This window comes from Eriocheir sinensis, chromosome 6 (assembly GCF_024679095.1).
Source record: "Eriocheir sinensis breed Jianghai 21 chromosome 6, ASM2467909v1, whole genome shotgun sequence".
Lineage (NCBI taxonomy): Eukaryota > Metazoa > Arthropoda > Malacostraca > Decapoda > Varunidae > Eriocheir > Eriocheir sinensis.
Genome location: NC_066514.1, coordinates 2,385,758 through 2,399,933, shown reverse-complemented (window position 1 = coordinate 2,399,933; position 14,176 = coordinate 2,385,758). Strand labels below are relative to the sequence as shown.

The following is a 14,176-nucleotide window of genomic DNA, read 5'->3' as shown; positions in this document are numbered from 1 at the left end:
AGCATCACATAAGGGAGAGGAAGGAGGAGTGGAGTATATATTAGATCATCCAGATTCTTTGTTCATCGCTTCTAAAACCCATATCATTAGCAGTAAAGCGTCCCACCAGCTCCCACGCGACACTATTAACACCAGCATCGCATTGGGGGAAGGGGAGTGTTAGACCATCCACGGCCATATTCTAACACAGACCAGGGCACAAACATGCATTAGACAAGGCTTTCGTAGGAGTTCTGGGCATTTCCAGGGGTAGTTTTAAGACCCTGGTGGTAGTGTGACCCTTCTTCTGTGCCATGAACCTAACAGAACACTCATTAGAACCGATTGAGCTCCTTTTTGTCCTTTCGAAATAGCTGATGACTTGAGCGGCGAAAGCTTTTGAGAATATCGACTCAACACTCCTCGCTTAACATACTTGCGGCGGCGGAGGGAAAGGATAGGACGCTTCATAACCCCCCAAACCTTATCCTAAAAGAGTCCTTCATATCCCGTACTGCGCTGGGATGGCGATAAGCTCCGGGGATTAAGGAAACACTGGGGGACGAAAAGGCTCAGTGTCGGCCCGGGGGAAGCAGGGAAGGGAAGGAAGAGGGGTATTGTGGGTATGGGAGGGAAGGGAGGGTCGGGGGTTAAGATGGGGATGGGAAGGGAAGGAGGGGAAGGGAGGGAGGGTATGGGGGCATGACAGGGAGGGAGGGGAAGGGGGTATCTTGGGTATGGCAGGGTAGGAAGGAAGGGAGGGTAAGGTAGGGCATGGCAGGGGAGGTTGTGGGGCAAGAGGAGGAGGAAGAGGAGGTGGGATAAGAGGGAAGAGGGGGTCAAGAGGAGGAGGAGGAGGAGGAGGAAAATTAAGAAGCAGGGAAGGGAGGAGGAAGAGGAGGAGGAGGAGGAAGAGGAGGGAGAGAAGAAAGAAGTAAGGCAAGGAAGAGGAGGAAGAGAGGAAAGAGGAGGAGGAGGAGGAAAATGAGAGATAGAAGAGGGAGAGGAAGAGGAGGAAGATGTGTGGTAGGGGGGTAGAGGAAGCATGGCAGGAGGGGGAGAGGGGGTAGGAGGAGGGGAGGCGGGCATGGCATAGGAGGGGTATGGCAGGAGGTTGGGGTTTTGGAGGAGAGGAAACATGGAAACATAGACTAGCAGGCAGCAGAAAGCATGTTGCCTCATTAGAAGGTTGCCTGCTCTCAGTGATGTAATCGATCCGTTAGTGGCTTGCAGGGAAGGATTAAAGGACTTGTGTTTCTACTCTTGGATACGTTCAGTTCACTCCCGATGCAGCAAAGTGGCGATCAATGCGTTTCCTGAAGGAGTTGATGATCTCTGCGCTAACCACTTCAGCAGGGAGGCTGTTCCAGTGGCGAACAACTCTATTCGAGAAATAACTCGCTTTGCTTGAATTGTTTTTCCGTTGTTTCTTGTTCTCAGGTTGGTTTGTAGCGTGAAGAGTTTGGAGTGACCAACGTTGCTGAGCTTGTTCAGGTACTTAAAGACTTGTATCATGTCTCCCCGCAGGCGTCTCTTTTCCAGCGTGAAGAGGTTGAGTCGCTCGAGTCGCTCTTCGTAGGGCGCTGTACTCTCTCAAGTAATTCAATGTCTTTCCTGTAATTTGGAGACCAGAACTGCACGGCGTATTCCAGGTGGGGCCTTACCAGCGAATTATACAAGGATAACATAACTCCCGGCGTCTTGTATTCGATGTTCCTCGCTATGAACCCAAGCATTGTATTGGCTTTCTTACAGGCGGACTTGCAGTGTTTTGTTTGCTTCAAGTCACTGGTGAGGGTGAGGGAGAGAGGAGGAGGGAAGGGGGGAGGGGATGGGGCATAGCATAGCAGTAGTACATCATGGCTTAGTAGTACATTATGGTAGGGGGGAGAGGGGGCAGGGAGGGTCGAAGGGGGCCTCTTAATAGCAGGTAACCGCCCGTCCATTCAGCCTCGGACACATAACTTTATAGCCTTCACATTTTGACGTTAATGATAAACAGGTCCAAAAAAAAATTAGAGGAAAAATTACGAAAAAAATGAAAAAGAAATAGAAAAAAAATAAAATTGTAAACTATTAAATCTCTCTCTCTCTCTCTCTCTCTCTCTCTCTCTCTCTCTCTCTCTCTCTCTCTCTCTCTCTCTCTCTCTCTCTCTCTCTCTCTCTCTCTCACACACACACACACACACACACACACACCTGCACCACCACCACCACCACCACCACCCGCTACCATAAAGCCTTCAGCCATAAACTCGACGCGCTGTACGGGAACGTCGCTTTTGTGCTATCCGCCGGGGGGGGGGAGAGGGGGGGAGGGGTAATAGAGGGCATAGGATGAGGGGAAGAGAAGAGGTGAGGGAGGGGAGAGGAGTGAGGGGGAAGGGGAAAGGCATTGCAGAAGGGAAAGTGAGGGGCTGAGGGGAGGTGTGGGACTGGTATAAGGCGTGAGGGATCAGGTAAGGAGAAGGAATGGGAATGTAGGGAAAGAATGGAAGGGAAGGTGAGGCAGGGAGAGGCCGAGGAAGGGACGGCAGTGAGGTGTTTTAAGCCAATTTCCCGCCTGGACCTTAATCTTGAGAAATTGAGGTTCACGCTGACGCTGGGAGGCTGATGCTTAAGAGGAGGAGGAGGAGAAGGAGAGGGAGATAAACATAAAACCATGGACGAGCAGGCAGCAGAAACCCTGTTGGCTCCTCGCGAAACCGCCTGCTTCTCGTTATTTAACCCAGTAGCAGCAGGGACCATGTTTCTTAATGGTCCCTCTAAGCGAGAAAAATGAGAAAAAATCATCACTCACACAAACCATTTCATAATATATATCAAAGCATTTGTGATCAGATTATGCATCATCTATTTTGGGGGGTTATACCACAAATTTGGCCCGTCGCTGCTACACGGTAAAGCCACAAATTTGGCCCGTCGCTGCTACACGGTAAAGCCACAAATTTGGCCCGTCGCTGCTACACGGTAAAGCCACAAATTTGGCCCGTCGCTGCTACTCGGTAAAGCCACAAATTTGGCCCGTCGCTGCTACAAGGTAAAGCCACAAATTTGGCCCGTCGCTGCTACCGGGTTACTAATCAATCTGTCAACCACTACATGTGCAGGAAGGCTGTTCCGGTGGCGGACAAATCTGTTCGAAAAATAACTCCTGCCGATATCTGTGTACTGCATCGCTTCAGTTGAATTGTTTTACCGATGTTTCTTATTCTCAGGTTAGATTGAAGAGTGTTTAGAGTGATCGACGTTGCTGAACTTCTTGAGGTACTTAAAAACATATCTAGTCCCCTCGGAGTCGCCTGCTTTTCCAACGTGAAGAGGTTGAATCGCTTGAGGCGTTCTTCATAAGGTTGGAAGGAAGAAATTGTTTTTTTTGTTTTTTTTTACAACAAAGGAGACAGCTCAAGGGCACAAAAAACGAAACATTAATAAAAAAAGCCCGCTACTCGCTGCTCCTACAAAAAAGAATCCAAAGAGGTGGCCGAAAGAGAGGTCAATTTCGGGAGGAGAGGTGTCCTGATACCCTCCTCTTGAAAGAATACAGATGAAGGAAGATTGTTCATGAGTTTACCAGCGTGAGGGATGAAAGAGTGAAGATGCTAGTTAACTCTTGCATAAGGGGTTTGGACAGTATAGGGATGAAAGAGTGAAGATGCTGGTTAACTCTTGCATAAGGGGTTTGGACAGTATAGGGATGAAAGAGTGAAGATGCTGGTTAACTCTTGCATGAGGGATTTGGACAGTATAGGGATGAGCATGAGTAGAAAGTACCGTCAAGAATGCTCCTTCCGTTAATGCCTGATGCTGAGGAGGAGGAAAAATAGGAGGAGAAGGAGAAGGAAGAGAAGGTGGAGGACGAAAATGAGGAAGAGGAAGAAGAGGAAGAGAAGGAGGAGGTGACCATCAAAGCTGCCTTCGTTAATAGCTCCTAAATAATACTCAATAAAAACTATATCGTGTTTCTAATGAGGGGGGGGAAGGGAATGGGACAGGTGAAGGGACTCAGCGAGGGGGGCAAGGAAGGGAATATATGGCGGGGGATGAGTCGAGATTAGGGGGGCAGGGGGGGGTGAGGGGCAGGTACGGGGTAGGTAGGATGACCTCAAGATTGAATGCTCGCCGTAGTAGGGCGGGATGGGACAAATAACAGGGGCTGAGGATGGGAGGAGGGGGATTATGGGGGGGGGGGGGGAGGGGTAGAGCTTGCTGGAGGATTTACATAGATTTCCATAGATATTCAGACCACACAGACCCAATGGCCAGAACTAGGTGGTCTGTTCTTAAGCCTTAGCGAAATCGTATTAGACTGAATTTCACCAAGACTTTGCATTTCTGTTTTAGTGAATGTTAAGTCGAAGAGAGAGAGAGAGAGAGAGAGAGAGAGAGAGAGAGAGAGAGAGAGAGAGAGAGAGCGTTTCAGGTGTGTGTGTGTGTGTGTGTGTGTGTGTCATGAGAGAGAGAGAGAGAGAGAGAGAGAGAGAGAGAGAGAGAGAGAGAGAGAGAGAGAGAGAGAGAGAGAGAGAGAGAGAGAGAGAGAGAGACAGACAGACAGACAGACAGACAGACAGACAGACAGACAGACAGACAGACAGACAGACAGACAGACAGACAGACAGACAGACAGACAGACAGACAGACAGACAGACAGAGAGAGAGAGAGAGAGAGAGAGAGAGAGAGAGAGAGAGAGAGATTAACACAATAACGACGATGTGTGTGTGTGTGTGTGTGTGTGTGTGTGTGTGTGTGTGTGTGTGTGTGTAAATTTGTAAAGTTTTAATATTTTTTTAACTATTTTTTAAGCCGGTAACGACACCAGAGTTCTGTATATTTTAGTGACTATATAAAGATTGTACTTAAGTGCTGAATGTGAATAACAAATTGGAAATGTTTTTATATTAACGAAACTAACATTCTTAACCCGGTAGCAGCGGGGACCATGTTTCTTAATGGTCCCTCTAAGCGAGAAAAATGAGAAAAAATCACCCCTCACACAAACCATTTCATAATATATATCAAAGCATTTGTGATCAGATTATGTATCATCTATTTTGGGGGTTTATATCATGGCACAAATTTGGCCCGTCGCTGCTACACGGTAAAGCCACAAATTTGGCCCGTCGCTGCTACACGGTAAAGCCACAAATTTGGCCCGTCGCTGCTACACGGTAAAGCCACAAATTTGGCCCTGCTACTCGGTAAAGGCACAAATTTGGCCCGTCGCTGCTACACGGTAAAGCCACAAATTTGGCCCGTCGCTGCTACACGGTAAAGCCACAAATTTGGCCCGTCGCTGCTACACGGTAAAGCCACAAATTTGGCCCGTCGCTGCTACACGGTAAAGCCACAAATTTAGCTAGTCGCTGCTACACGGTAAAGCCACAAATTTGGTCGCTGCTACACGGTAAAGCCACAAATTGTCGCTGCTACACGGTAAAGCCACAAATTTGGCCCGTCGCTGCTAAAAGGTAAATCCACAAATTTGGCGGATCGCTGCTACACGGTAAAGCCTGTTGCTGCTACACGGTAAAGCCACAAATTTGGCCCGTCGCTGCTACACGGTAAAGCCACAAATTTAGCCGTCGCTGCTACACGGTAAAGCCACAAATTTGGCCCGTCGCTGCTACACGGTAAAGCCACAAATTTGGCCCGTCGCATCTACCGGGTTAAATAACTTCCGATTTATGTATGATGTTTTGGTTTTATGTACATTTGTGGTCAATAAATATCTATCTATCTATCTGTGACGTGATCGAAGTCTATAGCTATTGGCGTCCCTGACCCTCCAGAGTCTTGCAGTGTTGGGGCGAGGCGATGGTCCACTTCACTGTGTTGTCCGTGTCTGCCTCACAGTCATCCCGTAACAGCTGTTCCTATGAAGGCTGCACTCACTCCTTGCTTAGGCGAGAGGAACAACTACGCCTTGAATATACTATTTATAAGAATAACAAGACGATTATTACTATAACTTAATTAACCCGTCCGCTGCGATTGGCACGGATTTGGCCTTCACTGGTAGCCTGGTAACATACACTCCCAGGTCTTTCTCTGCCTCTGTGGTGGATAGTGGAGTGTTTCCCATGTGGTATTGGTGTGCTGGATATCCCTTCACTGGTAGCCTGGTAACATACACTCCCAGGTCTTTCTCTGCCTCTGTGGTGGATAGTGGAGTGTTTCCCATGTGGTATTGGTGTGCTGGATATCCCTTCACTGGTAGCCTGGTAACATACACTCCCAGGTCTTTCTCTGCCTCTGTGGTGGATAGTGGAGTGTTTCCCATGTGGTATTGGTGTGCTGGATATCCCTTCACTGGTAGCCTGGTAACATACACTCCCAGGTCTTTCTCTGCCTCTGTGGTGGATAGTGGAGTGTTTCCCATGTGGTATTGGTGTGCTGGATATCCCTTCACTGGTAGCCTGGTAACATACACTCCCAGGTCTTTCTCTGCCTCTGTGGTGGATAGTGGAGTGTTTCCCATGTGGTATTGGTGTGCTGGATTCCCCTCCCAAGGTACATGACTTTATACTTTTCTTCACTGAACTGTAGCAGCCACTTTTTGATCCATTCCTGTAGCTTGGTGAGGTCTGACTGTAGGAAATCCGCAGTCAAGGGGTTAAGCCTGATATATCATCAAAGAGAGAGAGAGCCGATGACCACTAATTTTTTTCTGAGAATGAGTGACCAACTTACCCGCGCTTGTAATCCGAGTACTCAGTGCGGCCTTGGAGTGTGCGTCCCAGCGCGTGATGGCTATTTTTGTCCCTTGCTGAGTGACCGAAGACCAGCCGCACGATGCTCATCACCAAGTCTATATACACCAGGTCAGGTCACGCGCAGGTTTGTGGGAGGAGACACACGGCCGAGGCGTGGTTTATGCGTGACGTTGCTTGGAGCCAAACTAGAGAATGTAGAGAGAGAGAGAGAGAGAGAGAGAGAGAGAGGCGGCTATAGTATTCAATAAGATGATGCAGAATAGATAGGATAGCAGGACAGCGGGGGGAGGGGGTGGGGGGGGAGGCGAGATAGGGAGGTGGGGTGACGAACAGGGGGGGAGGGGGGGGGATAGGGGGGGTACGGAGGATAGAGAGGCACTTGTCTTGTTTTGGGAGAGGCAGAATGCTGGGCACCCTGGTCTTAATATATATGAATCTGTCTGTCTGTCTGTCTGTCTGTGTGTCTGTGTCTTATCTGTCTGTATCTATATCTGTCTGTCCCTGTCTGTCTGTCTGTCTCTATGTATGTAAGTTTGTCTACCTGTCTGTCTGTCTATCTGTATGTCTATGTCTATCTGTCTATCTATGTATTTCTCTGCCTATCTCTATCTATCAATCTCTATCTGTCGTGTGTGTGTGTGTGTGTGTGAGAGAGAGAGAGAGAGAGAGAGAGAGAGAGAGAGAGAGAGAGAGAGAGAGAGAGAGAGAGAGAGTGTGTGTGAGTGTGTGTGCGGTCTTACATTAAACAATCCATATTAACAATTCACGGGAGCACGTCATCGCTGTCAGAGAGGTGCCGTTGTGTGTGGGCCAGAGGCATAAACTGTAGTGCCAGAACTGATGATTAGTTGAGAGGCTCGCAGAGAAGGGTGACGCAAGGGTCCTCTCCTCTCTCCCTCACAGCCCCTCACACCCGGACAGATAGACAGATAGGTAGACAGATAGACAGAGACAGCTAGACACAGATAGATAGTTAGATTGTTTTTTTAAAGGAACTTGTGTAATCTTAATTAATGTGAATGTTGTATTGGCACTCACAACATGACTGCCAAGCCTGTTCCACTCGTCCACCACTCCGTCGGAAAATCAATTCTTGGCGATGTCCTTGTTGAATTTGGATTTATATAATTTCAACCCATCAGTACATGTCCTATGCGGCTCTCTTAACATCAGAATCTTATTGATATTACCCTTATTAAAGCGCTTTATCCATATATAGATTTTGATTAAGTCTCCTCGATAGCTCCCTTCGCCTTTCTAGAGCATACAAGTTTGATTGTTTTAAGTCTTTCCTCATATGGTACGTTCCTAAGGGGCTTCGTGGTGCAGTGGTTAGCACACTCGGCTAACAAATGAGAGAGCCCGGGTTCGATTCCCCGGGGGAGTGGAACAATTTGGGCGGCTTTTCCGATACCCTACGTTGCCCCTGTCCACCCAGCAGTGAATGGGTACCAGGTATTAATCGGGGGTTGTGTCCCGTCTCCTGGGGTCTGTTCCCTTCTCCTATAATTCCTTCCCCTCCTGTCTCTCTCCGGCATATGACCACAGATGTTGCGCCGACTAAACCAAACTGTCCAACCTCTCCCTCCTCTGCACCGATTCTAACATTTTGACATTCATTCTTCAGTAAGGTGACCAGAACTGAACCGCATGATCGAGATGAGGTCTAACTAATGCTAAGTATCGCTTGAGGATGACTTCAGCGTTTCTATTGCTTACGCTCCTTGACATGAATCCCAGTACCCCATTTGCTTGATTTCTTACCTGAATGCATTGTGGCCTTGGACGGAGATCAGAGGTCCTTCCCTTCTTCCCCCCCTTCCTAGTACACCCCAGCACATCCCTCCCTCCCTCCCTCAATATCTAGCACACTACCAGACCCTCCCTCCCTTCCTCTATCCCTCCTTCCCTCCCTCAATATCTAGCACAATCCCAGACCCCTCCTTCTCTCCCTCCCTTCCTCTTTCCCTCCTTCTCTCCCTCAATTTCTAGAACACTACCAGACCCCTCCCTCCCTTCCTCTATCCCTCCTTCCCTCCCTCAATATCTAGCACAATCCCAGACCCCTCCTTCTCTCCCCTCCCTTCCTCTTTCCCTCCTCTCTCTCCCTCCCTCCTTCCCTCCCTTCTTCCCTCCTCAATATCAAACACACTTCAAGATCCCTCCCTCCCTCCCTGCCTCCCTTCCCTCCCTCCCTTTTAGCACACTTCAAAACCCCTCCTTCCTTCCCTCCCTCCTTCCCTCCTTAATATCTAATACACTACAATGCCCTTCCCTCCCTTCTACCCTCCATTTCTAGTACCGTACATCTCATCATCTCCCTCCCTCCCTCTCTCAATATCTAGCACAGAACCAGACACCTCCCTCCCTCCGCCCCACGTCCCAGGGTAGTAAGCGACACCTGAGGGCGGGGCGGAGGTGCGGGCCGCGGCGAGGAGCAGCGGCATGTGATGGGATGTGGCGAGGTAATATCTTTGAGGTGTTGGCGGCTGTGTCATCATCAGCCGGGCGGAGGGGAGATGGCGGTCGCTGATAACAGTGCATCAGGCTGAAGAGGGTAGCCTGTACTTGTGGGGGAGGGGTGAGGGAGGGGGGACAACAGGGCGTATAGCTGAATAGAGAACACAGAAGGAAAGTCGAGAGAATGAAGGAGGAGGATTGAGGAAGGATTATTATGAAGCCGCAGATAGTTGGAGGGGTGGGGGAGGGGGACAACAGGGCGTATAGGTGAATAGAGAACACAGAAGGAAAGTAGAGAGAAAGAAGGAGGATTGAGAGAAAGCATTATTTAGAAACTGCAGATACGCGTCATGTGCGAGAGCGGTGAGGGAGGGAACAACAGGGCGTATAGGTGAATAGAGAACACAGAAGGGAAGTAGAGAGAATGAAGGAGGATTGAGAGGAAGCATTATTTAGAAACTGCAGATACGCGTCATGTGCGAGAGCGGTGAGGGAGGGAACAACTGGGCGTATAGCTGAATAGAGAACACAGAAGGGAAGTAGAGAGAATGAAGGAGGAGGATTGAGGAAGGATTATTAAGAAGCTGCAGATAGTTGGGGTGTGTGAGAGGGGAGAGGGAGGAAACAACTGGGTATATATAAGCGGGTAAAGAGAGGGCCATCACTACTACTACTACTACTACTACTACTACTACTACTACTACTACTACTATTACATTGGTTTAGGGAGTATGTACATAATCAAGAACACAGAGGGGAAGTAGAGAGAAAGGAGGAGGTTTGAGGAAGCATTATTAAGAAGCTGCAGATACTCGTCGTGTGCGAGAGCGGTGAGGGAGGGAACAACTGGGCGTGTATAGGCGGGTAAAGAAAGGGCGTATGTACATAATCAAGAACACAGAAGGGAAGTAGAGAGAGAGGAGGAGGTTTGAGGAAGCATTATTAAGAACTGCAGATACTCGTCGTGTGCGAGAGTGAGAATCCTAGAATCTAGAGTCCGGGTTGATAGGTGGTCTTCTGGACAGCATGTGGGTAGTTTTAAGCCACTCGGCGGCGGTTGAAAAATCCCAGCTTGGTGGCACCGGTCGGGGATTGAACTCACGTCGTCCTGAACGCGGCGCCGTCACGCTATCCATTCAGCCACCGCCTCCCTTTACCTTGATAAGATTACTCTGCTACCAGACGCGAGAAGTCCGCCCCAACGTTGGCTCGTCCCTTTATGTACTTTACCGTGGACTGAAACTGCTGGAGAGACAAGACGCATGATGAAGGGTGTGGAGAAGTGAAGAGGCATAATTGAAAGCGAATATAAGAGGGCGTGGGCTTGTGTCTGAGGCCTGCAGGGGTCCGCCGAGGGAGGTGTGGGCGCGGGGCAGCACTAACTCATACCCAGGAGCTGCCGCCACGCCCACGGTAGGAACAGCCGGGGCGAGAGGTGATGACGGGTATACGATATTGGGGGAAGAGGGGAGGGGAAGAGAGAGATTTACATAGATTTACATAGAAAATCAAACCACTCAGACTCCATGATCCAGTACACGATATTTGGGGAGGTGGGGAAGAGAGAGAGAGAGAGAGAGAGAGAGAGAGAGAGAGAGAGAGAGAGAGAGAGAGAGAGAGAGAGAGAGAGAGAGAGATTACATAGACTTACAGAGATGACCAGACCACACAGGCCCTAAGGCTCAAACTAGGTGGTCTGTCCTAAACCTAAGTGAGAGAGAGAGAGAGAGAGAGAGAGAGAGAGAGAGAGAGAGAGAGGGGGGAATAGGAAAACCAGGTGGAGGATAGATTTAGAACCATTACCGGAACAGAAGCTCACCTTAGACAGAAAACCAGGTGTCAAGATGATAGAATTCAAATCTTTGCCGGGGCAGTATGGAGCACCCTGACGTGATGTAGAGCCAGGGATAGATAGAATCAGAACCCTTAATTGCCTGAATAAGATGCACTGTGCCCTGACATCATATATAGAACGGCAAACACTTGGAAACGTCTTTGTTCGCTAGTGTGTGTGTGTGTGTTTGTGTGTGTGTGTGTGTGTGTGTGTGTGTGTGTGTGTGTGTGTGTGTGTTAGGTAATAAAGAAGAATTAAACAAATGAAGGAAATTGAGGAAGAAAGGGAGAAAAAAAGAGAAGGAAGGAAGGATAGAGATGATGTGTGTGTGTGTGGAGGGGGGGGCTTCGTGGTGCAGTGGTTAGCACACCCGGCTCACAATCGAGAGAGCCTGGGTTCGATTCCCGGGCGGAGTGGAAAAATTTGGGCGGCTTTTCCGATACCCTACGCCCCTGTCCACCCAGCAGTGAATGGGTACCAGGTATTAATCGGGGGTTGTGTCCCGTCTCCTGGGGTCTGTTCCCTTCTCCTATAATTCCTTCCCCTTCTGTCTCTCCGGCATATGACCACAGATGTTGCGCCGACTAAACCAAACTTTCCTTCCTTCCCCTTCTGTCTCTCTCCGGCATATGACCACAGATGTTGCGCCGACTAAACCAAACTTTCCTTCCTTCCCCTTCTGTCTCTCTCCTGCATATGACCACAGATGTTGCGCCGACTAAACCAAACTTTCCTTCATTCCCTTCTGTCTCTCTGGCATGTGACCACAGATGTTTGCGCCTACTAAACTAAACTTTCCTTCCTTCCCCTTCTGTCTCTCTCCGGCATATGACCACAGATGTTGCGCCGACTAAACCAAACTTTCCTTCCTTCCCCTTCTGTCTCTCTCCGGCATATGACCACAGATGTTGCGCCGACTAAACCAAACTTTCCTTCCTTCCCCTTCTGTCTCTCTCCGGCATATGACCACAGATGTTGCACCGACTAAACCAAACTTTCCAACTTTCCAACCTCATTTCCGTCGCCAACGTCTACTTTTCGAGTTATGTCTATCCTCTGCCCTTTAGTGCAAGTTTTACGACGTATGGGTCGCAAGATCAACTCAGTCCAGTGTAAGTGCTGACTGGTTGGCCCTCCCGTGTGACAGGGGAATAAATACTTCGGTGTGGCGCCTCCCGCCGTGCTAACAAAACAGTGCAGGTGTGTGTGTGTGTGTGTGTGTGTGTGAGAGGGTCATGATGTCTCCACGCGCCAAGACCCGTGTGACGAACGCTGATCAGACCACCCATGCACCGCCGCGGGCCGAGTCACACAACCTTCTCTCCTTAAAATAAGACAACGCTGTGTTGCTCCACGCGGCCCCCACACGGAAGGCGCCTCCACCACCGATCTCCTCCACCCCACCACCTCCACCACCTCCACCGCAGCCATTGTGAACATCATTGTCGCCATCATAATACAGCCCAATAACACTGCGTCGGTGGCGTCCTCCCCGCCGCCAAGACCAACACGACGGTCCTCGCTGCCGCCGCCGAGAGAGAGAGAGAGAGAGAGAGAGAGAGAGAGAGATTGATTGATTGGTTGACTGATTGATAGTTTATTTTTGCAAGTAAACAACAAAGGAGAAGGGAGGAGCTTGCCATCCCAACCCCCAGGCAGGACAGTGAGAGAGAGAGAGAGAGAGAGAGAGAGAGAGAGAGAGAGAGAGAGAGAGAGAGAGAGAGAGAGAGAGAGAGAGAGAGAGAGAGAGAGAGAGAGATGCAAAACGTAGATAAAATGAAAGAAAAAGGAAAAAATACAAAAAAATCACCAGAGAGAGAGAGAGAGAGAGAGAGAGAGAGAGAGATGCAAAACGTAGATAAAATGAAAGAAAAAGGAAAAAATACAAAAAAATCACCAGAGAGAGAGAGAGAGAGAGAGAGAGAGAGAGAGAGAGAGAGAGAGAGAGAGAGAGAGAGAGAGAGAGAGAGAAAACCACTAAAAGGAAACTGAAATCCCGTAATGTAATACAGATCAATTAAGCAGCGAGAGCAACGGGATTAGTTACGCCTCCTTCCGCCGCTACGAATGTCAACACGAGGGGTTCACGGAGCCTCACTGCCCCTCACCAGCACCGCCACCACCTCGCCCTGGGCTGGAGACGATGAAACGAACCGTACTCCAAATGTAATCTATCCCTATACTGTCCAAACCCCTTATGCAGGAGTCAACCAGCATCTTCACTCTTTCATCCCTATACTGTCCAAACCCCTTATGCAAGAGTTAACCAGCATCTTCACTCTTTCATCCCTATACTGTCCAAACCCCTTATGCAGGAGTCAACCAGCATCTTCACTCTTTCATCCCTATACTGTCCAAACCCCTTATGCAAGAGTTAACCAGCATCTTCACTCTTTCATCCCTATACTGTCCAAACCCCTTATGCAAGAGTTAACCAGCATCTTCACTCTTTCATCCCTATACTGTCCAAACCCCTTATGCAAGAGTTAACCAGCATCTTCACTCTTTCATCCCTATACTGTCCAAACCCCTTATGCAAGAGTTAACCAGCATCTTCACTCTTTCATCCCTATACTGTCCAAACCCCTTATGCAAGAGTTAACCAGCATCTTCACTCTTTCATCCCTATACTGTCCAAACCCCTTATGCAAGAGTTAACCAGCATCTTCACTCTTTCATCCCTATACTGTCCAAACCCTTATGCAAGAGTTAACCAGCATCTTCACTCTTTCATCCCTATACTGTCCAAACCCCTTATGCAAGAGTTAACCAGCATCTTCACTCTTTCATCCCTATACTGTCCAAACCCCTTATGCAAGAGTTAACCAGCATCTTCACTCTTTCATCCCTATACTGTCCAAACCCTTATGCAAGAGTTAACCAGCATCTTCACTCTTTCATCCCTATACTGTCCAAACCCCTTATGCAAGAGTTAACCAGCATCTTCACTCTTTCATCCCTATACTGTCCAAACCCCTTATGCAGGAGTCAACCAGCATCTTCACTCTTTCATCCCTATACTGTCCAAACCCCTTAGCTTTTTTTTTTTTTTTGGTGGATCCTGATGGTCGGTCCAAGGCTTCTTTCCGGTGGGTCCTGATGGTCGGCCCAGCCCGTTCTGGCGCAGGCGAGTGTTTATAGTGGCGCCATCTTGCATTGGCTCATGCTGCCCTCCCGGAGCTCATCTTT

At 49.0% G+C, this 14,176-nt stretch overlaps 1 protein-coding gene across 2 annotated transcripts in view; it reads left to right on the top strand.

Annotated features, from left to right (window-relative positions):
- LOC126988120 (growth arrest-specific protein 1-like) overlaps positions 1-14,176 on the top strand; it is a 34,381-nt gene that overhangs the window by 866 nt on the left and 19,339 nt on the right. The gene's annotated exons all lie outside the window — the stretch shown is intronic.